This window comes from Cryptotermes secundus, unplaced genomic scaffold (genome assembly GCF_002891405.2).
Source record: "Cryptotermes secundus unplaced genomic scaffold, Csec_1.0 scaffold667, whole genome shotgun sequence".
NCBI lineage: Eukaryota > Metazoa > Arthropoda > Insecta > Blattodea > Kalotermitidae > Cryptotermes > Cryptotermes secundus.
In genome coordinates, this window is record NW_019721771.1 from 597,770 (window position 1) to 620,439 (window position 22,670).

Genomic DNA, 22,670 nt, shown 5'->3' on the forward strand with positions numbered 1-22,670 from the left:
AATGTGGCACGTAGATACAAATCAGAGAGATTGTGGTCCTCGTCACGGGACAGAGATTCGGATTTGTAGAGAGGAAATTACCGCCTGCTTTACAGTCATCATCCAGTAGTCAGGAAATTCTTTAGGAGAATATTTGTAGGTCGTACCGAAAGTCATGAGCAACTTTTTTTGCATGCAACCTGGGGACAGCAAACGAAAGAGTGTACGGTGGTAGGTGGAACCAGCTGTTGTGTTAACCTTGAGTGTCTTGTGACGTCAATAGCTTGCATCACGTGACCAGTATCACTCCTAACAAAATGGCCGACAACTATACGTCGTTTCGCCAGCGTGCTGTCATCGAATTTCTTGTGAAAGAGGAAATCCCTGCTGCAGAAATTCACCAGAGACTTCAGCGTGCTTATGGAAGTGTGTGCATGGGTGAGAGCAGTATCTGAAGATGGGTGAAACATTTTTAAAATGGGAACACCAGCATCGAAGACGAGCCTCGGAGCGGTCGTCCTCGAACAGCCTCAACTGAAAGCAACAAAGAAAGAGTGGATGAGATCATTGAAGATGACAGGCGTGTGACCGTGAACACAATAACCCGAAAACTTGGAATAGGGCACAGTGCAGTACAGGAGATGATTGAAACCTTGGCCTATAGGGAAGTTTGTGCTCGTTGGGTCCCGCGGTTATTGACCGAAGACCACAAAGGTAAGCGAAACGCCATCACCTCAGAACTTCTGCAGAGATATCGACACGAAGGCGATGATTTCTTGCTCTGTATTGCGACAGGTGACGAAAGCTGGTTTCACCATTTCGAGCCTGAAACGAAACGGCAGAGTATGAAATGGCACCATTTGCATTCTCCATCAAAAAAGAAGGCAAAGACAGTGCCATCAGCTGCGAAGGTGATGGGCACAGCCTTCTGGGATGCAGAGGGGTTTATTCTGGCCGAATTCCTGGAACCTCTGCAAACCATCAATGCTGCTCTTTATGTCCAGACGCTGCACAAGCTCCGTCGTGCATTACGCAACAAACGTCCGGGAGAAATATCATCAACCTGCCTGACACGCTCGACCCCACGCCGCTCGCCTCACATTGGGAGCAATTGCAAAGATGAGGTGGGAAGTTCTTCCACAACCTCCTATATTCCTGATCTGGCACCCTCCAACTACCATCTTTTCGGATTTATGAAGGATCAGCTGCGTGGACAACGTTTTGAGACAAGGGAGGCAATTCAGAAAACAGTGCGTCAGTGTCTTCGGATGGCTGGAATGGAATTTTACAGAAGGGGAACTTTCAAACTCCCAGAACGCTAGAAGAAATGTGTACAAAGAAGTGGCGATTATGTTGAAAAATAAAGAAAGGTCTATAAATTGAAGTGGTGTATTTGGTTTGTCAATAATAAAGCATGTTACTTTACAAAAAAATTGTTGCTCATGACTTTCAGTACGCCCCTTGTATATAGCTCTGGCAAGAGGCAGTGCGTTGGAAACTGAACAGTGACTGGAATTCCAACACACTTCATAATTATCTTCATTGGTTGCATCCTGCTGTGTGTTCATATATATATATATATATAGGAATTATGTCAACCGTCAACAGAACGAATATACTGTACGTGTTCCTGTGTATAACTGTCTGATGATGATCTTGTACGGCCGAAACATGTAGCAGGAATAAAGATCGAATATTAAAACTGAGTATATATACGTATGTTGCGTTGACGGTTGCCATAATTCCTATATATATACATTTCATAATGTGAGTAGATGGAAACTGTTTGCCGGAACATTGAAAAGCCTTTACAAATTTAGCATTGTCTCTCGAAGGCCGAATCAACACAACAATCGGGAAATGTGCAGGAATATTACAAAACGCTCGGAGGTTCTCAGTGAAACTATTTGAAATATAATTTGCCCACCGCCATGCTGTAGACAGTCCGTGTTCTAGAGTTTGTATTCACTGTACTCCGAGAGTTCTTGTACTTAACTAAAAGGGCGTTTTAGATTGATATCACTGGCCTTTTTTAAAATATAGGTTTAATTAATTTGTACAACACAGAAAAATGTCTTACATGGTAACCCGTAGGCTAATGAATTAATTATTACGAAATTCCAGTGTCGTGTGTGACAGAACTGACACATGGAGGCTCCCTGGAAGCACTGACTTCTGTAGTTTCTAATTATTTCTTGAAATCACTTCCATTCACCCTCCCACCCAGGCACACTCAACTCCACAATCACTGAATAAGCTAACTCGCTGGAGCAGAATCATACAGTCGCCCATCTGGTTAAGAACTAACGGATCAACAAACTAAGGAACAAATTCTACGAAGATGGATCTTTCTTAAGAAGCTGATAGTCACGTAGCTGATCAAGAACTTAAATGACGAACTAGCTCTGTAAGGCAGAGTCTTTCTTTATAAGCTGACTGTCATTCATCTGGTCAGTTATGGAAAACGAAGGTTTATTCCCACGTTTACAAGAGCCTAAAAAGCACTGGGACATATGTTTCTGTTGGACTGGTGATTGGAAATCATACATTGACAGATGTTTTAGTAGGGCTGCTGACGAAAGACAGGCATTAGGACAAATGTTTCAGTGGGACTGGTGATGGTTAAACAGGCACCAGGACAGATGATTCGGTGGGGTTGATGACGAAAAACAGGCACTAGGCCAAATGTTTCAGTGGGGATCGTGAAAGTTAAACATTGCACCGGAACACATGTTTCAGTGGGACTGATCGATAAAGAGGAATTGGGGCAACGTTCTAGTTTCTCTTTGTGATTATCATTCCATCTTTGAACTGCATCGTCACCACCGTGTGGTGTACCAGCATGATGTCAAACGTGGTTCTCAGTTGGGCTTTCATCCCTTATCCTGCGCTTTGTCGCACGCAGCGGGAGGCAGATGGAGGGTTTCCTGTACTGCTATGACAGCTAAGTGAGTATCTGTGACTTCATAGCGCAGACAAATTCCTACATCAATTGTAAGTTAACTTATCAAAAGCGGACAAACTTAGCGATTATAAAGTTCCAGAACTGGTGTGAAATAAGAAATAAAAAATAAAAGAAACTAAAAATTTGCTTTATTTCTATTCAATGTAATCTCAGCCTACTTGAATATATTTGTTGCATGGTTTAAAAATCAAAACAGTCAGTAGAGGCCTCCAAAGGAACATAATTCAGTTCAGTTCAGTTTAGCCTTCACTTTTATCTTAATGTCTTCAGCATCCTGAAACCTCTTTCCTTTGAGGGCGTTTTCGCCTTAGGAAGGACAGATCACGATAAAGTGAACATGGGATTGTCTTGACAAGTCTGGATGAAGCCTTGGTATGATGTGAGTCTCCGCTGCATCTGCTCGTCCGTGGGCCTGTGGGGGACGAACTCTCCGCACATTTTGGTATGATGTGAGTCTCCGCTGCTTCTGCTCGTCCGTGGGTCTGTGTGGGACGAACTCTCCGCACATTTTGGTATGATGTGAGTCTCCGCTGCTTCTGCTCGTCCGTGGGTCTGTGTGGGACGAACTCTCCGCGCATTCCATAACTATTCATGAAGGGTCTGACGAAACATCTCCTTATTGTTGTTTGATTCATCCGCCATCATTCCGAGAGGCCATGACTATCTCGCGTCACCATTTCGCGGCCATTTGTGACTGCGTCTGCATTTCGAGAGGCTGAAGGACTCCGCTACTTGGGTCAGACTGAAGATTCTCACGCCCATCTTTAAATCGTTTAAACAATTTGCCATTAATAAATCGTGTACGAGAGAAAGCATTGTTACCATAAGCCTGTTTTATCAGCTGGAAAGTTTCAGTAGTTGTTTTACTGGTCTTGAATCAGAACTTAATGTTCGCTCTGTGCCCCATCATTACGATCTGCACGGCACAAAGTCTTAAACACGGCTGAGCATGAACGACAAGAGAGATGTGACTGGCTTATATAGAGAACACGCTAGAAGAGTCAGTTTACACGGATAAGTTGAAACATGTTTCTACATGCTTTTAAATTCGTGTAATGGACTCGGTCCCGGAATGCATTTTGTCAGACTTTGTAGAAAACTATAAATTCTGTTCAAAACTAACACTATTTAGTTACTACAGCTGTTTCCGTCCTACTGTGATATCGTGCTCAGGCGGTCCAGTACCTAATATTAACTTGTGATATTGCAATGCCACGTGTCTTTTGGAAAGTGGTTCCCTCGTTTATAAGTTTATTTTTGACCCATTACGCGGCTGGATAATCATCACACAGTCAAATAATACTATAAATATAAAGTGGTCGTATATTAATATTTTCACCGACTAATTTAATATGTTTAAGTAATAAGTAAGTAGATATAATAAAGTAGAAGTTCATAATCACTAAGAAATAAGAAATATATAGAAAAAGATACCCAATATATTCTCACGTATTTCTGTGACTAAGAAGCGGGTTTTGATTGACAATTGGATTTATTGGATCTTCACTAGTTGCAACTAAAAATAATTTAACACTTTCAAGGTTACTGTAATTATAACACTCAAATTTTTCAATTCACACGTTAAGTATTCACGGGTCTTCTATGCACTTCCCGTGGCTGTCTCCTGCCGAGAACTGAAAACCCAGTTCTAGTGTTGCGTAAGGAAGATGATAAAGGGAACAAGTCACGTGATTCATAGCCAGTGTCTTCAATGGTGCGCTGTTGCCTAGCAACGCGCAGTAACATTCCTCCACTGAAACATCTTCCATTGTTACCTTGTGTGTATTCGGTCGCGGTGTGTTTACCAGTCCGTTACCTAGCAACGTATTAACCCTGGGGAAAATGTTCCATGTGCCCATTGGCTATGAGGCTGGGTGGGCCTCAGAGCAGGTCTGGAAGTTATGGAGAAGGGAAAAAAATTGCCCCTGCTCGAAATTGAACCCCGGACGTCCAGATAATAGCCCGTCTCTGTACCGACTGAGCTATCCCGGCTGTTGTATATCTTTTGTAGTTTACCTATATTTTAGCCTAAACTTACGATTTATTTTTATTATATTTCATTTCTCTTATAATTTCTATATTTCATGTGTATGTTTATATTCTCATATTTTAATCATCCAATTGCCTAATTCATCAAATGTGAACTTATGAACAAGGGGCCCACTTCCAGTAACACACATGGCATGACAGTTCATTATGTCACGTGATGGAGTGACTAGAGACGGTTTTCGGATTGATGATTGGATTTGTTGGACTCTTTCATACAGCACCTGACTACACTTTACAGTACGCTGTTACACATACATGCACACACTAGTGTCCACGGTCACGTGTTCGCTAGCCGTTGCTCGGTAGCGGCTTCAGATGGCTGACGTTCCCCTTAATCTCGGTTCCCGAATTATCCCCATATCTCAGCTACCATCTTCTAACAGCAACGACTCACAAGGACTGAAAATCAGCAGTCTTGTAACTAACTCACCAACCAACTCACTCCAACCGACTGACTAATTGTAGCTCCCAACTTGTCTCTCTTATAACATCTCGGTACGAACCCCACATAAAACACTGCTTACAACAGTTCTTTCATTCTTGCGTGCGTGTCTGTTGTGGCCACTAAATAACAACGGCCTTTGCTTACAGAGCCATTATCTAGCAACGGCTGTTTTGTGGCTGGTGGTAACAGGTCAACATGCCATAATTACTTTACTTTTAAGTACTGCACCACCTGAGAATAAACCCAAAATTATGGTGGAAAAATGCAGTGGATCAAATAAATGAAAATACGTTAAATACTTGATAATTTTATAATCGGTTTGAATATAACCTCTACTTGTAGAAAGGCGAGTGAATGCGAAAACCAAAGTTCTGAACTGAAGTGAGTTTAATTTGCATCAGTATGTCAGACCACGCGATAAGTGACCTGCTGCACAGTAACGTACTGTTTTCATTATTGAAAGTAGTTAATTTATAATTTTTAACTTGGTGTCACAGATGTTTCTTAACTGATATTCCTTTTGTTAACCACGAAAGCTGTGAATCAAGAAATAAATATTTCTTCAATCGAGATATCTAGTATTTATCAGTGAAAGTGTTAACAGCACGCCACATTTCGTGCTCCTGTAGTGCTCGCTCGTTTCAAATTAGAATCTTAGCAGATGAAATCCGAGATGCACAGATACGACAAGTGACGTGTTGTGGTGTTCACTGGTGTGCAAGATGTGATGATGGATCGCAGTGAGATACACGCAAGCAGTGGACGTTTGAACCCGTTTCTTGTGTGCCACAGGAAGCGGAAAATAGACCTGTCTCTCTGCTGATGATGTCCGCCTTTGCTGACTTATACAATTGTCACATACACACGACAGCAGCAGAGTAAAGGCGTGTCACACCGACGTTTTTCCTTGAATATTCGCGGCGCAATTTTAAAAAGCGTTCTTTGGACTACGAGTGAAATTGTAGTGTACCTTACAAAGTATTATAATGGTTTACGGTTCAACTCTTGATAACTGTTTTGTTAGATCTGTAAGTGGAATAGTTGCATTTTTGCAGTGGTCTGGGAACCTATTAAGTTTTCAAGTTGGTTATTTAACGACGCTGTATTATTGAATCGGATGATAGGATGAATAATATATGTGGAAGCAGGTGGCGGAGTGGATATGGGCAGGTTAAACCTTGCAGGTAAGCTGCCCCAATGCCTTATTTTCCACCACAAATCGCAGATGACTTGACCTGAGATCGAATCCGGGTTTGGGAACGTGAAAGCTTCAGAGCAGAATGGAGCTTAGAAGTCACATTTGGAAAGTTTTAAGTTTTAGATTTCATGGACACAGTATTCCTAATGTAACATGTACACTGCTAGCCTCTCATTGGGCAATTTAATTACCCATGTCAGGGAACATTTTAATGTATTCACTGACCAGCGAAATCTGGAAACACTCGCAAACTGGGACACGCAGAATCTGAAATTTGTACATTTCTTCTGGAAATGGTTTGGTGCACTCTGAGAGTGTGGTACCTGGCATCATATCTCTCAGGACGTAGACGAACACTACACTTTCGCCAGCACCATTTAGTTTCAATATTTTTTTTGTTTTTTAAACACAGTCTGTGTTCGACTTAACTTCTAACAGAAATGAGTACCAGGAATCTCCCTGGGGGTTAAGGGCGGCCAGCGCGTAAAACTGACAACCTCACCGCCCTTTGCGACCCGATTGTCTAGAAAATATGGGAGCCTCGCGGTCTTACAATCCTATGGGTCTTCACGGACAGCTACGCGGTTAACTTTTTTAGCTTTAGCTTTATACAAGTCTGCATCTTCTTGTTGGACTACAATCACTCCTGGCTGCTGGAAATTTCAGCAAAACGTGATCTTTTATCTAGCCGAAAGGGAGTATCTTTTGCGGGGTGGGTGCTATTTTTGGTGGCAACATATCTGCAGGTTGTATTGATGATAATGATGATGATGCAGTAGCAGCTAATTCCATGCTGGGAAGTGATGGAGGAACATGGGATATTTCCTTTTCATTTCCCAGAAATAAGGTACAGGATACAATTTTCACGAAGTCCAGATGTCCCATTTTTACATCTTGAATTCAATTTTAAAAATAGCCGGAAGGGATTAATTGATTATTGATGTCATATCCGCTGCTCTCACTAAAGCAGGTAAATCAGAAATGCTTTAAAATTGTCTTGGGCCATTCTTTTCGAAAACACTAACTTCATGGAGTTGAGCGCTTCTTGAAAAGCCGCCAGTTGTGCAGCTACTCAAGAACTTCCCGGCATTTTATGGAACCCAAAGGCTTATTACCACATTCACAAGAGCCCTTTGCTAGTACCTATCCTGAGCCAACTGAATCCAGTCCATACCTCTCTGTTTTATCTATCTAAGATATATTTCACTATTATCCACCCACTCACATATTGGTCTTCCTAATGGTCTCTTTTCTTCTAACTTCCAAAAATATATACTATATTCAGCTTCGCCCCCATTCGTGCTACATGCTCCGACCATCTCATTCTCCTTGACTTGATCATTCCAATTATACATGGCGAAGAGTACAAATTATGAAGTTCCTCATTATGCAGTTTTCTCCAATATGTCACTTCATTTCTCTTTGGTCCAAATACCTCCTCAGAACCCTGTTCTCAAACACCCTCAGTCTATGGTCCTCCCTTAATTTGACACCCATACAAATCTACGGGCGAAATTATATTGACGTATTTTTTAATTTTTACGTCTTCAGACAGCAGACGGGAAGAGGTGCGAAATCAACCGACTGAACTACGCGCTGTGTCATTAAAAAGGACTGCATTTCAACTACGCAGTTTACTTTCTGGTTCTGGATGAATTTAGAATAAAGTGTGATTGTTTCCATTTCGGTGTGATGGAGAAACTATGTAGTTTGTGAGGTAGAAATTGAATTTCTAAAGTAATTTGATAGATGCATTTCAAGCTTAAAGCTTTAAGTCATGTGGTTGGACTGTAATTCACTCAGTATTGTGTTTCTTTTTTGTTTTCTTTTGTGTGCATCACTCTTTTCCGATATTCTGTGATCGTGTGATCGTGTGATCGTGTGATCGTGTGATCGTGTGATCGTGGCAGCAGCAGCAGCAGCAGCAGTACGTCATTACTGTACATGAGCTGCTGCAATCTATATGCATGTGAGGATATTTTTTAGATTAATTTATGGGAGAAAGTTAGGTTACAGTTAATTAAAATCCATATTGTGGCCCGGATAGCGTAGTCGGTATAGGGACTTTCTACGAGCCGGACGACCGAAAGGTTGGAATTCGAGTCCCTGTAGTGAACCGTCTGAAGACGATTCAAATGGTTCGCCCCGTGAAAGGCGTCATGGAATTGCAGTCAACCACAGGCAATGCTCATATATTTCTTGTAAAGTTCTTTTCAATGATGTCACGTGACCGTCCCCCTCTTTTTTCCTTCCTCCTTTCCTTGTCGTGCCAAGTTGACGCGAACGATCGCTCTCTTTCCCTGGGTGGCGGTCGCGCAGGGTGGTTGTCCCTGCTCTTAGAAATTTCTGTTTGGTTTCCCTTCTTTTTCAAAATTAGATTTATTTTTGGAAGTCAGCGCTGTGTGTCCCGGAAGAGGGCCCCTTTGCCGAGCTATGGGGCAATAGCGAGGCAAAGGTGTTTTATATAAATATATACGTATGGGTACCCTGTGAGTATATATACACATGTGGGTAATATTATTTTTTCTTTCCTTGGGTTGTGAAATTAAATGGTCAGTGAAATGGGCGGTGTCCCATGAGAAAGGTATTGGCTTGAATGGCCGGAGGGGATCATGCTAGGTTTTTTTTAATATTATTTCTGGTATTCACTTCATATGTTTTATTTCCTTTATTATTGTTGCATGTATATTTATTTCGTTATTATATTATAGTAATTGTTAAACTCAGTCAGCATAGCTCTCGATTTGTGCGTGCATTTCCCACAACAACAAGTGAATGAACTCCCCCTTTCCCTCTCCTGAAATTTCGGACTGGTTACAGTCCGGGTAAATGACGGTTCAGTAGGGTCAAGAATTTTCTGTTCTCCACGTCGTCCAGACTGATTCTGGGCCCCACGAAGCCTCCTACCCAATGGGTTATGCGACTTTTCCTCGGGGGTAAAGTGGCTGGAACTGGAAGCTAACAGCTCACGTCCAACTAGTGCCGAGGTCAGAAAAAATATAGGTCTATACTTCCACTCTCCCACACGCCTTCATGCGTAGTGTTTAATTACTTAAGCACAGGGACAGATTTACCTTTTTTATTGTAATTTTGTAATTTAGCAAGAAGTTCTGTGAAGAACTAATCGTCTACTTTCCTTTCTCTACAATTTGAGAGTCTGTGGTGTTGGTACTACTGACGAGATGGATTTCTGAATGGTGTCGTTGAAGTGGTCTCATGTGTCATAGTACATATACCAAATTTCATGACGATCGGTTCAAGTGTTCAAGTACTACTATGGTTATTCCTTCAACATTTTAAGAGACTGTAAGTATTAATGATGGGGGGAATTAATTAAATACGACTTTGAGATTGTTTCATATTGCGTTGGTATACCAGGTTTCATGAAGATTGATACAGGCATTCAAACAGTATGAAGGCCTTGCCTCAGAAATTTGAGATGTAATGTTGGTATTACTGATGGGTAGGATCTATGAATTACGGAGTTCAGATGGCACATCAGTGCCATGATGTGTGCATACCAAGTTTCATAAAGATTGATTCAGGCATAAAAATATTGTAGAGAGCCTGCACGTACGGATACCAAACAGCAAGCTTATCACGAGACATACCTGATGGTGGTCACATGCGTCAGCAGCTGAGTACTGAGGAAGTGGGTGATTAAATGAAACCATACAATTCTAGGACGGACAAACATAATAACATCAAGTGGTCATAAGACATCTGCTGTCATAGAACTGGAGATACAGAGGCGTACATCCGCCGTGAGTGAGACTGAAATTCGCATGTTCGAGTGCCCACAACTTGTTTCCTACATAAATAATGCTTACAAACCACTTGGCCTAATAAACTGATTACATTCCCGGGTGTACTCACGAACCGAGTGTGAGCCAATCATGTGAAATTACCTGGATACCCGAACAGCCACAACAGAATAATTTAAGAGCTTGGGTTTAACACAACATGGAGGGTTCATGAAGTGGTATAACCACAGATTTCCATTCGGTTAGTACCCTCTTCGAATCCCGGCCGGACTCGCAGGCTATGCACAAAATCATGACAAATTATTAAGGGAATACTGTTTCAAGGTAATTTAAGGTAAGAACACATTTTTTTTAAATATTATTTAGTTTGTGTTCTTCTTGTGAAAAGATAACCTGTTTTAGAACAGCAGGCTTGTTATGCATCTCCGTGACTAAGGCTTTTCGTTGTTTGCTTCTGTAACCAAAAGACTGCAATATTTAAGATGTGATGGGACGCCGTGCAGATACGAAGAAGATTACTGATATTTAGGACGAGCGTATTGCATTCGTCTTCAGGGTCGAAGAGTTCTCTTTACGACCTCGAAAATGGAAGCAGTAACTTCCTCCGAAAAGTCTGTAAATTTCTACCAGAATACACGGCACCATATCCCTGGAGGCAATATTCATCATAGTCACCAAATTTGGAATTCAAATGTCACACGAAGGGCGAAAATCATTCCCCGCTTATCGACCATTCGACCCATCGATACTTCCACGATGAAGTACCCAAACTATTGTCGTTTCCCGGTCAAACGACGAGCACTGGTGCGCGTGCGCTTGCGCATTGCGCAATGTGTACAGGCGCAGTCACGTAGGAAAGCCATTTTACCAGTGTAGTAGTAAAATCTTATTAACGTTCACTGTTTTTCATAAAATTTTGTAACTTTATGAACGAAATTAGTGAAATTGTGGGCAAAACAGTGAGAAGCAAAGCAAATGTTAAAACTGAGTTGCTTAGCAGACGAATCTCTAACAGCCGTTTTTGGAACCAATCAACGATTGATGAGGAATCACCGTATTACATTGAAATAGATCATTTAATACATTCATCGATGGCGCCACAGCCTGTCGGTTTTTCAGTTGCGCAATCTTTTTGCACAGACGCTAGGACTTCTTAAACGGGGGATCGGGCAGTCGCAAGGCCGCTACCTATACACAGGACAGCACAAACAGAATAAACGCACACAGATACATATTTTGAGTGGGATTCGAACCCACGATCCAAATGTTCAAGCGGGCTAAGACGGTTCATACCTTAGACCGCCTGGTCACCATATTCGGCTGAAATAGAACATTTTTTTCCTTGGCACTACAGCCCCAGTGGGCCTAGGCCTACCTCCATGAACTTCACTTCGGTTTTTCTAGATCTTACACATTCGGTAGCACTCCTTGGGCAGGTGATCAGCTCGTCGCAAGGCCTCTACCTGTACACAAACACAGAAAAACGCACACACACAAACTAACCATCCATGCTCTGAGTGGAATTCGAACCCACGATCCCGATTTCCAAGCGAGCGAAGACAGTACATGCCTTAGACCGCTCGGCTACCGTGACCGGCGAAATAGAAAATTGCCAACTCTAAATCCTTACCTACTCATTATAGACTGCATGATATTAGTGACTCCCTCGTGACTCCCTCCACCTTATCGTGGTGAGGGGGTTTGAGTATGCCAAGGACCCTGAGAGCTATACCAGCGGTAGCGTAGCTACTGGCAGGGCCTCCCTTGCTGGACAGGTCAAAGGGTAGGCATCAGACGAAGAGAGACACCAAAAACTGATGCCGGAAGCAGCGTCATCAGTAGCGACTTGAAGCACAGAGCAAATGATGCTCGAGATGGTTCAAGTTCGTATAGCAGCAGGCGTGACCAGAGTGGTTTGAACGGCTGCTGTACTGCGATGTGGAAAGCAAATGGAAAAACTACCACATTATCACTTTTCCTGGATAGTCTCTTTCCAAAAACAGAGATACCATATATGCGAGATGTTTCCTCTGGAGGCAAAACAATCCGGAGGTAAACTACTCCCCCAATCGGATCTCCGGGGGGGAGTGTTTCTAGAGGAAATGTCATGCAGGCGTTACAACAAGAAAAAGTGCGAAGATCAGAAGAAACAGCATGGATACAAGATTGGAACATGGAATGTCAGGACCTTGAATCAAGCAGGAAAATTGGAGAATTTGAAAACGGAAATGCAGAAGAATGAAGTGTCTGTGCTAGGTGTCAGCGAAGTGCGGTGGAAAGGACAAGGTGAAATAAGAAGCGGTGATTATACAGTGTATTATTCCGGAGGTGAACGGGCTGAAAGAGGTGTGGCAATAGTGGTGCATAAAAGTGTAGTGAGGAGTGTTGTTAAGAAGATTGCTTGTAATGACAGAATTATTGCTCTGAAGTTAAAGGCGGAACCGGTAGATATACTGATTATACAAGTGTACATGCCAACATCAGAGTATGAAGATGATGAAGTGGAAAAAGTGTATGACACAATTGAAGAAATTCTTCAGGAAGATGGAAGAGGAGACACAAACAGCATCATATTGGGAGACTGGAACAGCATTGTTGGAGATGAACCATATCAGAATATTGTTGGATCACATGGACTAGGAAGACGGAATCACAGAGGTCAAATGCTTATTGACTTTTGTGAACGAAATGGATTGATTGTTACCAACACTTGGTTCAAGAAGCCAAAGAGAAGAATTTACACATGGAAGGCACCTGGGGATTGGAAGAGGCATCAGCTGGACTACATCCTTGTGAAACATCGATTCAGAAACAGTGTGAAGGATGTGAAGACGCTTCCTGGGGCAGACATTGACTCTGACCACAACTTGCTGGTTGCCAAGTTCCGAACCAGGTTGAAGAAAATTATAGGATTTCGAAAGCGCAGACCCAGATGGGATTTGGAGAAGTTATATGCTCAAAGACAAAGCGTGCAAGAGACTCTAGAAGAGAAACTCGGTGCAATTGAAGGTGAAAGCGGAAATGCTGAAGCGCAGTGGAACGATATAAAAGAATGCATGTTAGATACTATCAGTGATTTGGTAGGTAAAGTTGAGAAGATAGCAAGAAAACCATGGGTTACACAGGAGATGATGAGTAAAATGGAGGAGCGAAGGAAATGGAAGAATGTCAACAATGAAGAAGGCAGGAGGAAATACAGGAGACTGAGGAATGAATTGAAAAGAGCCACGGACAGGGCCAAAAAGGAATATCTTGAGAAGATATGTAATGAGATTATGGAATTTCAAAGAACAGGCCGTTATGATTTGATGTACATGAAGACAAAAGAACTAGGATGGAAAGAGAATCATGGGATTCAAAATGTTGGCATCGAAGACTCCCAGGGGAATAGAATAGTAGATCAGAGGCAAGTGCTGAAAATTTGGGAAAATTATATTTCAGAACTATATGATCGACCTAATCGGCCAGAAACCTTAGAAGTTGAACCGGAAGAAGAAGTAGATACAGACGAGAAAGGACCATATATTTTACAAAGTGAGGTGGAAAAAGCTATCAAGGAAATGAGGAAGGGAAAGGCTACAGGAGATGATGATGTACCTGGAGATGTGCTCAAGTTACTGGGAGAAGGTGGTTTGAAAACACTGACAAAACTAATGAACACCATATATGAAAGTGGAGAGTGGCCCAAGGACTTTACAGAAGTTACAATGATTGCCTTAAAGAAAAAGACAAAAGCTACAAAATGCAGCGACCATCGCACAATAAGTCTTATTGCACATACAGCAAAGATAATAGCAAAGATACTTAAAAGAAGAATTGAAAGGAAAATAGAGGATGTACTTGGAGAAGATCAGTTTGGATTTAGAAGAGGAAAAGGAACCAGGGATGCAATTGGGATGATGAGAATTATAGCGGAACGAACTTTGGAGATAGATGAAGAACTGTGTGTTTGCTTCATAGACTGGCAGAAGGCATTTGACCGGGTAAACTGGACCAAATTAATGCAGATCCTGAAAGAAACAGGTATCGATTGGCATGAAAGAAGATTGATTAGCAAATTGTACATGGATCAGAAAGTTAGAGTACGACTGGACAGGGGGGAGACAGGAAGTGTGCAGATTGGAAGAGGAGTTCGACAAGGATGCTGTTTATCACCAATTCTGTTCAACTTGTACAGCGAATGCCTTACCAAGGAAGCTCTGGATGGGCTCGGTGACTTCAAAGTAGGAGGGCAAATTATTCAAACTGTGAAATATGCAGATGACCTTGTGTTAATGGCTAAGGAAGAAACTGTGCTACAGGGCATGATTGATAGACTAATTGAAATTGGAAGGTGCTATGGCATGGAAATGAATGTGGAGAAAACAAAAGTAATGAAAATTTCGAGACAACCAACCCCAGTCACAATAAAGATAGACCAAAAACAAGTGGAGAATGTGAAATGTTTTAAATATTTGGGTAGCTTGTTAACAGATGATGGAAGGTGTACTTGTGAAATTAAATCCAGGATTGCCATGGCAAAAGCTGCATTTAGCAAGAAGAAGAATCTTTTTACCAGCAAATTGGACTTAAATTTGAGGAAGAAACTAGTGAAATGCTACATTTGGAGCATAGCTCTGTATGGGGCTGAAACATGGACACTTAGGGCAGTAGATCAGAAACATCTGGAAAGTTTCGAAATGTGGTGTTGGAGAAGAATGGAGAAGATCAGTTGGACCGATTATGTGAGAAATGAAGAAGTGTTAATTAGAGTCAGTGAGCAGAGGAATATCCTACATGAAATAAGAAAACGGAAGGCTAATTGGATTGGTCATGTTTTACGCAGAAACTGCCTTCTAAAAGAAGCTATCGAAGGAAAGATAGATGGGCGGATAGAAGTGACAAGAAGACGAGGAAGAAGACGTAAGAAGATGCTGGATGACCTTGGGGACAGAAGAGGATACTGTCATTTGAAGGAGAAAGCTCTAGATCGCATGAAGTGGAGGATGATGATGATGATATTAGTGACATATTTGACTGTGTTTAAACTCTTAAGCTGAAAAACCGTCCATAAAATGATATAATCATGTTCCAGTCACTGTCTCTATGTTTAACTAATTAAGCACTACGCCATGAAGGCGTATGTGGGAGTGGATATATAGATCCATATTTTTTTTACCTTGGCACTAGTTGGAGTTGAGTGGTTAGCTTCATGCCCCTGTCACTTTTACCCCGGGGAAAGACTCCCCCCCCTCCCAATACCATTGGGTTTGAAGTTGGGTGAACCCCAGAGCAGGGCTAGACTACGTGGAGAAGAGAAAATTCTTGATCCTATCGGAACTCGAGCTCCGACCCTTCGGTTGTTCAGCCCGTAGCCAGTCGCTATTTCGACTTCGCTATCCCGGCTCCACTAGATGTTTTGAACGAAAATACTGAAGTCACGATAGATTTTATCATTGTAACGGTGGGAGTATTTGTCCATTCCTAACGTGTAGAGAATGTTAGCAACTTATGTTATTGCACAACATTTCTGGGCGTAAAACGAATTTGTTTGTTAACGATAATCATGGTTCAAATTTTTAGTTTGTGGAGCCATTCATACAAGTCAATCAGTAACATGAAATGAAGTTAACAGATCTGCTGTAATTGCCTTTCGTCACGAAACAGAAACAATCACGCACGCGAAAAGTGATTAGCCCATAAAAGCTTTTTACGTCAACGAACGAATGATGAGGTATGGTAAATACTGTAGCATGTAGACTTGTTGGTAAGTAATGACTATGAAACAATGACAGCTGCGACGTAATGGGGGAGGATCAGCATATCTCTCTTAGTCTGGACTTACCCTTTGATTTTTCTGGCATGGGTGACCCTACCGGTAGTTAAACTACCGCCGGCATAGCTCTCCAGATCACAGAGTCACGCAAGCTTCGATAGAGCTGTTCCCTGCACTAACAGAAAATAGGGTATAAAAACAAAGCACGTCACACACCCTCTTCGAGAGTTAAGACAAAATATTAAAATGCTCCACATATATGAAGCTTAACACCAAGGCACACACACAAGAAACAAACTAACTCCGTGGCCTGTAGTCCGAAAGCGAACTATACCGACCGAGCGACCGCCGTCTTGTCGGCGAAGTTAGTGCCAACTTTAGCGGAGAGAGGGTGTCGCTTGGTCTGCGCAACGGATTATCACGGCCGTTAATCTCGGTTTTATATACTGGAGCCTCTATTTCCTTGAAATAGCTCCTCAGTTATCATCACGAGGCTGAGTGGACCCGTTCCAGACCCACTATATCTTAGAAAATCTGATAGCGCCGGGAATCGAACCCGGACCTCTGGATCTGTAGCCAGGAAATCTGACCACTAGACCACAGAGGAGGTTCCAGAGCACACACAGATGGTACTTAAATAAAAAAACAGGGCAATGGATAATGTCCAAAAGCATAAAATTAATATTTTATTTGTTTTTTATTGGTGTGGAAGTAGAGTTTTCACTTCAAGTTAAGAATACGAATTGTGTTTAGGAACAGGGTGTTCGGGAGAGTGTTCGGATCAAGAAGGAGGCTATAACTGTAGGGTGAAGGAAATTGAAGCGTGAGAAGGCTCGTATGTTAATCAGCACATCCTGTTGAACAAATGAAACAGGATGTGACGTTAGATGCATGTAGCACACACGAGAGAAACTATAATTACGCAATAAATTTGATTCCGATAACCTGGAGGGAAGAAATCGCTTTTCAATATAATATTGAAATTAAATAACTGATATTACGTAGTGTCGGCTGGATTCAGCTGGCTGATGAAGAAGTGCAGTAAACTGATTTTGTGAAGACGGTAATTATTCTTCGGAGAATTCCTTGACAAGCTGAGCGATGGTTAGCTTCTTAGGAGTGAAGTGGCTCCATAGTTGCCACGTGATGAACTGAAGCGCAGTCTGCAGGACTTTCAGGGTAGTTCGACCTTCTATTTTAAAATACTTTGTTAACGTTTACTTTATTGTAACCATTTCTGTACTTTGCCCACATTCAGTTTTACATGATTTGAAGAAATATTTAAATGAATTTTAGACTTCAGAGAGCTAACAAAACGAACACTGGATTTGACGATCGAGAGATCAATATTTCTGTTTGCTAATCAAGAGATCCTGATTTCGGGAAAATATGTACCCGGGACAGATTATCTTAGCTCATATATCTCATGGCGTGTCCCTTCTGAACAATTGGTGGAATCATGTGTTATAATAGGCCACGATTAGTTTTTACCTCTTGCTTTCAGATTCATACATAATCCTACAATTAGACGGTGAGTAACCTGTACCGTTATCGATGAGGCCCGGGTTCGATCCCGGGTCTGGTCATGTGGGATTTTTAGGGAACAAAGTGACGCTGCAGCAGGTTTTCTCCGAGTACTTCGGTTTCACCTGCTAATCTTCATTCCACCAATTCCTTCACAATCACCCTCACCTATCACCTGGGGCTGGTACAGTAGGCCAGGAGTGGCCGCAGTACAAGGGACTTAGCCCCACCCCACTAGCAATAAAAGAAACCTGTACCATTAAGGCCCTGCCATAGCTCAGGCTGTTAGTCTTCGGGTTCCACCGAGGCGATCCTGGTTTTATTTTAGGTCAGGTCATGTGGTATTTGTTCTGTACAAAGTAGCAGTGGGACAGGTTCCCTCCGTCTGCTTGTGTTTCCACTGCCAAATCACATTCCACCGACCGCTCCACACTCATCATCATCTAATATCCGGGGCTGGTACAATAGGCCAATTAGTGGCCGACGTACCAAGTGGACTCCGTCTCACCCCAACTCAAGATATTAAAAAAGGATGCTATTGGAGAAGCTCCATTACAGAACTCGGTAATTGAGAACCCACACCTGTACGAGTAAGTAACTGGATGCGGGCTGGATGACCGGAGATTTAGTCTGGTAAGAGAATGGATTATTTTCTTCACAGTTACGTAAGATTTTATTCCGAGACCCACTCAGTCTCTTATCAAATGGGTACCCGCTCACCTTAACCGCATCTCTTCCATTTAAATGGCTAAATATGCGTGGAGCCTTACATCGACTCCCCATACGTCCTCTTGACGTGTTCATACACACCACATAAATACGTCTTTTACTGGCTAGAGAGGAAATTTTCCTCCGTGCTTACTGGCACTATTATATCGTCACTCGTAGTAGATAATGAAGCGCAATTATCAGTCCCTCATTCGCACAGCCGCGCGTTCTCGAAGTCTCCCTCTCTCTCGCAGTCACGAGGGACAGCAGAAGTCTTGATGACTTCATTAGCTGCCTAAGAGCAACGTTGAACTTTAAGAGATAATGAGAAGAACAGTTTATTCAAGACTGCCTCTAATAAAAAGCAGGAGGAGCCGTGAAATTCAGTTTTGCACCTGAGCGGAGATGTTAATGTGGCACTCTGAGTGTGCAAATGGCTAAGAAGGAATGTCTCGCAAGTACTTTGATGGCGTTTCAAATAAATCGCGTGGAAGGAGGAAGAGCTTAAGGCTCAGGGGTGGATTAAGGCATAAACGAACTAGACCATGGCCTGAGGAGACGTTTAGGGGACCCACGCAGAATGTCTAGAGGCTGGAGGGCCCCTAAGACTTTTTAGGTGCAACGCAAAACAGAGTGTTCCCGCTCCCAGTCTGCATTAGAGCTAATAAATAATGAGGCTTGTAGACACGTTGCTGGGTAACGAACAGCTAGGCAACGGCCGTTACTAGGTAATGGCCAGTAAACAGCAACATAGGAATTGTTTTCTTTTTGCGCGGCCCGCGTCAATGGCTGCTCACGCAACAAAGGTACAGCAACAGAGGAACGGTGTTTTCTGTGCCCTTCGTGACGAGATGTTATTAACAAGGACAAGTCTGTAATGGAGTTCAGTTGGACAATGAGTTCAGTTGGTTGAGTGGAGTGAGTTGTTTGGTGAGTTAACGAGTTAGTGAGAAGACTGATGCGGTTAAGTCGTTGTGCGCTATTGCTGTGAGAAGCTGGTCGCTGAGGCACGAAGACAGTTCAGGAACCCAGAGGAAGGGGAACGTCCGCCGTTGGAGACGCCATTAGCAGACAACGACTGGTGAAGACACAGCAGACTGAGAAGACTTAGTGCGTGCTGTACTGAACTGCAGTGTGTGTGAATTAGCGATAACGCTATAGTTCCTTGTAGTTACGTTCTGCAAGTGTTCAGTAAATACAGTTATAAATCCAAACTCCGTCACCTTCCATAAATTCATGTAAATAATGCACAATCACAACCTGTTACATTCTTCACTGCCATTGGGCCCCACATTGAACATTGGCCTAGGAACCCGCAAACACTTAAACCGACACTGGTCACAATATAATTCGTCACTGTGTATCATATCTCCATTGGAACATTTTTCTTGAAAATCACATAATCGCTCAGCTGGGAAAAAATATTCCCTTTCTTTATGGAACGAGAAAATTCAGTGCCGTGTTCACTAGACCCAAACCATGGCCAGATGAACCCAGCCCACAACCTGACAGTCTGTCTCCTTGAGATTTTAATATTATCTCACTGCCAAGATGGTTGGCATAGCGGTAACGCTATAGACTTCATATTAAATAGGTAATCGGTTCGAATCTCGGCCGGTGCACCGGCTGTCTCGTTTGAGTTTTTAATCTGATTTCAAATCTTTGTCATTAGAGGCCAGCATTTTCTCACAACCAAATAATCCTGCTATAACTGTAAGGTAAGCTCGGAATTTTGAGGTGGGAGTGACACAAGCAACAGCGATCCTAAAGTAATATTTGTTAACGTCAGTTTTTGTGTAATATAATATGACAATATGGCTATGATGCGAACATTTTCTTAGGCTATCACATTCACGGCTCTAACTACTGAATCACTGGAACTGACTAGCTGATTGGCCAACTAAATGGAGCAAAGCATTACGAAGCTAATAGTCGGTGAGATAATGGAAGACTTCCCAAGATGTTATAGATCCCAAGAGCCCACTACTGGCTCACACTCTGAGACGGATGAGCCCAGTATACTTCTTCATATCATAAAATCTTTATGATATATTTTAGAATTAACCGTCTGTCTACGTCTAAGTCTTGGAAGTGATCTCTTTCCTCTAGGTTTTCCTACGAAAACAATATTGGAGATAGGGGCCAGGTTAACTCAGTCGGTATAACAACTGACTACGGGCTGGTCTGCCGAAGGGTCGGAGTTCGAGTCCCGGTGGGAGCAAGATTTTTCTTCTCTCCACGTCGTCCAGATCCGTTGTACGTATTTCTGTCCAATGTGTATTGGGGTTCTTTTCCATTGGATAAAGTGACCAGGGCGTGAAGCTGATCACTCACCTCCAACCTAGTGCCGAGGTTAATGCGTTGATCTATACATCCGCTCCCCGATACGTCTTCATGGCGTAGTACTTGATTATTTAAGTACACGAACATATTTCCATTTTTAAATTTGCAAACTGTGAAGACCCTCGTTGTGTAGTTCTGTCAAGCATAGAGCTGATTCTTGTTTCTTCACCCAGATATTTGTTAATACTTTGTTCTCCGTACACCCTGTGTTTATACTGTGACCCCTTCCGGGATGCGTCTTCAAACACTTCCTCACGCAGTTACTAATACTAGCCGGTGATTAAGGACTGCTTCATTTATTTATTTTTTTTTTTCATCTTTCCGTGGTTAAGGTTCAGAATTAAGAACACAGATGTTTCTTTGAACGTTAAATAATGTAATTACGGAAACAATTGAAAAGCATTATTGTATTTTTTACTTAAATTTGTTAAAAATAAATATCTGATCATATCCTATTAGGATATGCTTATCCTGCATATAGGGCTCAGTGACGCTGATTTTTGTCATTGATGGGGCCCTATTTCCAAATTTACAAATTTAGTAACTATCATTTTTCCCTCCTTGCGATTATTTTGTGGTTAATAATATTCCTGTCTGCTAGCTCATTTTGAAGCGCCTGTGATCTGTTGACACATCTCTCTGTAGCGGAGATAAAGAATTCCCACCACATTTGTGAGCGGGGCGAAGGATTCATTTGATGCGTGGTACGATATCCCAGTTTGCTGTTTCCTTCTCTCAGAATATAGGGTATTTGTATATAGTGCCTCCCGAATGTATTCTCAATCGTCCGCTTTATGTTTTCATTAATGATCTTTATGTATTGCATATATTGATGGTGGCTATATTATAGTTTGAAAAGCAAGGCAGTTGTGCATTTTTCAGCAGTGACTCAGAATTTTTTTGGTTCAGCGTTGAGCCGTGTCCCTCCCCCATGTGGGTCGAGAACCACGCTCTGCTACCACTTTGAGCCATGTCCCTCGACCCTGTGGTGAAGAACCCCGTTCTTCTACCCGCTTTGACCCGTGAATCCCTACTCTATATGGGTAAGGGACAGGCTCACAAGAAACGACTTGCTTGTAGCGTGATGCACTATGCCTCCATATGATTGTGTAAGGGATCTCGGGGGAGGAAAACCACAGTCGGTACGATGGGCCAGGCTGGACGGATCCGCTAGGCAGAAGCTGGTATGGAACATACGGCACAAGTATACATATACACAACTGGCGTTCTCAAACATATAAATAAATATATATTGATAACATATGTATACAAATGGACTCCGCCTGAAGGGCAGTGACTGGTCAGAACATGTGATAAATGATTGATACAGAACTACGCTGTGCCTAGCCGCACAGAACTCAAGTCAGGCACGCCTCATGGCGTCTCTCTACTTCTCCAGTATAAGCATGTACTTAGGTAAGCCTTGAGGGCACAAGGAAATATAAACAGCTTCCATACACGGCTGAACACGCCTGAAGGGCGATCTGATGTTTATCACAACCTTAGACAAAACTAAATTACCCAACGCCTCACGGCGTCAGTACTCAAACCAAAATGCGCCTCACGGCGTATACTACCTTAGTAAGTCACTTACTTGAATATACTTCTTGAATACACAAACTCAAGGACTCACCTCACGACTGATCCACCCTTGACAATGTCGTGAGGGCACTCTTCCCCCTTCGATCAGTGCTGCGGGCCGAAACCAGATTTCCAGCACAGTCAATTCAACTATCCGAAACCAAATTTAGACGCAGCGATGTTTCCTTGCGAAGGTCAACGGGAAGAGAGGAAGATACATTCATTTGTACTACGCAGGAAACCTCTGTCTAAGTCCTGGAGGGGGGAGACAAGGTCAGCTGACCTGACGTCAGCCAAGGACGTTAGTCGGAAAGAAAGGGAGCGGCTCGCATCCTGGCGCTTCAGGGGGGGGGACTCCA

The 22,670-nt window shown here is 42.5% G+C and overlaps 1 protein-coding gene and 1 long non-coding RNA gene across 2 annotated transcripts in view; one reads left to right on the top strand and one right to left on the bottom strand.

Moving 5' to 3' along the window:
• The window catches only part of LOC111875763 (connectin), a 641,807-nt gene that overhangs the window by 63,787 nt on the left and 555,350 nt on the right, over window positions 1-22,670 (top strand). The window lies entirely within an intron of this gene.
• LOC111875764 lies at window positions 2,106-22,511 on the bottom strand. The gene is made up of 3 exons (XR_002844796.2): window positions 22,364-22,511; window positions 16,225-16,330; window positions 2,106-3,706 (listed from the first exon to the last, which is right to left on the bottom strand). It is a non-coding gene; the product is annotated as an uncharacterized LOC111875764 (long non-coding RNA).